A 3,786-nucleotide genomic window follows, 5' to 3' on the forward strand; every position below is an offset into this window, starting at 1 on the left:
TTTAACAAGATTTATAAAATACTTATATGCATTTTGTCTAAAATTACATTTTTAACAAGTACTTTTCTGAGAAGTTAACATATACTTATAAAACTTAGCTTTGGTACAGTTACTTTCAGTGCTTCTTTGCTTTTTCAAAAATAAAGTTATCATGTATGCTTGTACCATTTTTATAGAGGCAAATACACTTGCAGCTATCTCATTGTATGAAACATCTGCCTAAGGGATGATTTAACAAATTTAAACACTAGACTGTGAAAGGGTTAATATTATTAATTACTGAAATCAATTAGAAGCGTTATTACTGATGATCACGAGAGTGGATTAAATATCAGAAACAGACATTATCACTTATTTTCATTGCCAGCTACCACATAACAGAATAATTCGCATTGATCTGCATTTAAAAAGAATTATTAATTTTAAACATGAATTTCAATAATAATTTTAGTCTAGCTGTCTTTACATGTAAAATGCATTTTCTAACGTGGCTGGAATAAAGTATAGAATAAAATTTTGGATGTAATTAATTTTGGCAAATTTGTCATTTTGATAGCCAATCACTAAAAAACATTCGCCGCTTTGAACCATCATGCACATGCTCAATGGCACATGGCCACAATTATTTGCGAAATTAAAATTCGCCAATCACCAAAATTTTGAAATTTGCAGTCCCTCCAAAATTTTCTTCTGTACAGTACTTATTTCAGTGTGGTTGCAGTCTTTTCAAAGTATTATGTTTGTTATTTAACTGCTAGAAAGCTTTCGTGGATCGCCCCAACTTTAGTTGAGATAGTCGCCATTTTTCTTCCTGTGACAACACCTATTTCAAGTAGGAGCATAGGCAGAGGTTTCCTTTTACTCCAATAGAATGTGTATGGAAGAAATTTTAAGTTTAGACATACGAATATCTGAATATAAATAGCGAGACAATGAAAACAATTTTGGGAACAAGAGGGAACTGTGCCCCAGGTCGTTTAATATGTTTATGAATGTGTATTTAACAGTTGCCAAATGGACAAAAAGAAGCCAAAGACTTGGTACATTGCTTGTAACTTATCCAAAGAATACTCCACTCATGTGTTGTATGAGTCATTTGCAGAGATATGAAAGTCAGGGACCATAGTTTACATAATAAAGTTATAAACTTTTGTTTTATTGGTGTTTGTTATATAGCCAAGTACACAGATGATGGTGCAAGTAGCAAGAAGAATAAGATGAACTTAAATATCTGAAAATCCCTTGTGATGGTCACATGTCATTTTGATTGGAGAACGAAAGAAATACTGAGTTGTATAATGGAGAAATGTGAAAGAGCAGATGTTGTATGAAAGCTAATTGCCTGCTATCATGTTTGATGCATTTTAATGCTGCATGATTAGCTATCTCTATTATTAGTGTACAATTTAAAAGTGGAATTCTTATATTATTTGGCTTTTTTAATAATGTAAAGGCTTGTGATGCTTATTGTCACTGTGTGTCAGCTGCAAGTACTAGATATAAATGACTTTCTTACACTTTAATTTATTAGCAAGGTATACTACAGGGCTGAATGCGTCAGCACAGGCAGAAAAATGATCATAGAGAAAACCAAGTTTCATTAATGTATTGTCTTTAAGTTGGTTTAACGGTTCAATCTTTCTTCAATGGAATTGATAATTGATTTTAATTCTTTTGCAACTTGTGAATGATGTTATCTATTTATACTTTAAGCCCCCATACACTGGGCAACTTGTTGCCTGCAACATGGCTGTAGGCAACATGTTCATCAAAAACAATACACTAGAGCAGCTTGTTCCTTGCAACACATGTTATTAAGTTGAGAAAAAGGTTTATAAAAATGGCTGATTCTTTGCAAGTTAATGCGTGTGGTGTTTTACTTGCGGTTGCAATAACTAAAAAGCATAAGAAAGAAAAAATCGTAGGATATGGGTGAGGGAATGGATTAGCAGCCGCCCTGCCAATGAAGTACATCATCACTTGTTACAGGAGGTTGAAACAGCCAATACAGCTGATTTCAAGCACTTAATCTGAATGGTTTTGGCCTCATTTCAACTTCTATTGGGAAAAGTATCTCCAAGTATCACCAAACAGGACACTTGTATGCAACAAGCCATTTCTCCTAGAGAGTAGCACTTACATTGAGATTTTTGATCACAGGTATGAGCCAACCATTTTGTTAAGTTGAATGTGACTGTTACTAATTGTTGTAGAAATAGGAAAAAGTTACTCTAGTCTTCAGTATTTTTATAGGGTACCATCACAAACGATTGGAAATAATGGTTAAAACATGTATGGCGATTAATATGAAAAATTTTTTGAAGATACATCCATATGGTCAAATGATTATACAAAGTAAACATTAATGTTAAGTAGTTTCATTATTCAAAGGCTTTCGCCATTAGTTACACAGTTGAGTTGGAAGGTGAACTAAGTGGGTATGGTGACATTGCGCAAGTTTGAAGGTATCGATGTTAAGCAGCATGGCAGTGTGAGAGCAGCATGGGTGGGTTGCAGGAGTAAATGATGCTTAATTCTGCTCCATACAACAAAAAATGAACCTTCAGCTTTACGCTATGCTTCATTAGTCTGTCTTCAATAGAGCATAACTCAGAGGCAATGAATTGAGCGAGTATTTCATTTTCATGTTCGGTACAGGATACTGTATGACCCGATATAAGAAAACCAGGCTCTCTGTGGAAATTATCATTTTGAGTTATTGGCTCATAATTGCAAAAAATTTTACCTAGGCTCAATTCATTTAATTATAAAATCATGTTATACAAACAAAATCCTTCCTTTTGACACTAAAATCGGCAGTAGCAAAGCCTTCTTTGCTGAGTTATAAGCCCTTTCACATTTTCATGAAAAACTTCACAATGAATGGATTAATACGAAACTTACAGTTAAATGTTACGTAATTTATTTTATTAGAGTATATGGAAATGCTGGAAGACACCAAATGCATGCTTTGACTTATGACGACATTCTCAGGGCTCTTCTGTTCATCAGAAATTACGCTGAAGTCCATTGAATCAGTCTTCCTGGACTCCAGAATACCTGGAATGAAAATTTATGAGAATAAGAATTTTATACCATGCAGTACATGTAAAAGGCAGGTACACTTAAAGTATGCAGAATAATGTGAAGGGCTTCAGGTCAAAGCATGTGCTCAAACAACATTTGACATGTTGTGATGACACTACCTGCCTTATATTGAAAAAATGAAGCCTATGTGCTGCCACTTGTAAAGAGATAAGTGCACTGATTATAAGAAGTGCTGACATGCAATATGGATAGGATAACTGAGGTAAGTTAGAACTGTAATAACTCAAGTATTATATTTATCACTGTCAGGCAATGCAAAAGGCACTGCATCACAGAAGTATGGTTAAAAAGGAAAGGTAGTACAATTGTTGATAAAAGGGCTGCGTACTGATGCGGCAGACAATTACATTCCCCCACTGACAAGGCCACTTTCTATGCCAATTACTGTAGCACATTATAGCTTTCATTATGCTCAACAGGTAACATTTTATAATATTACAGTGTATCTAGCCTATTTACTTTTTTAAGGTTCACTATCCTTTAAGTCGATTGCAAGCAAGTGAAATTTACTTTCTGACTCCAGGAATTGTGATATCATTGGAGTGTGCTATGAAGCTATGCTTCAGCAGGTTAATATTGTGATCAATGAATCATTTGACACTGGTAAAGGGGAAAATGCTGTCATAAGCATGGTGCATTTTCATATGAAGAATCATGGCCTAACTCAGTCAATATCAA

The sequence above is a fragment of the Amphimedon queenslandica genome, unplaced genomic scaffold, assembly GCF_000090795.2.
Source record: "Amphimedon queenslandica unplaced genomic scaffold, v1.1 AMPQUscaffold_12127, whole genome shotgun sequence".
NCBI lineage: Eukaryota > Metazoa > Porifera > Demospongiae > Haplosclerida > Niphatidae > Amphimedon > Amphimedon queenslandica.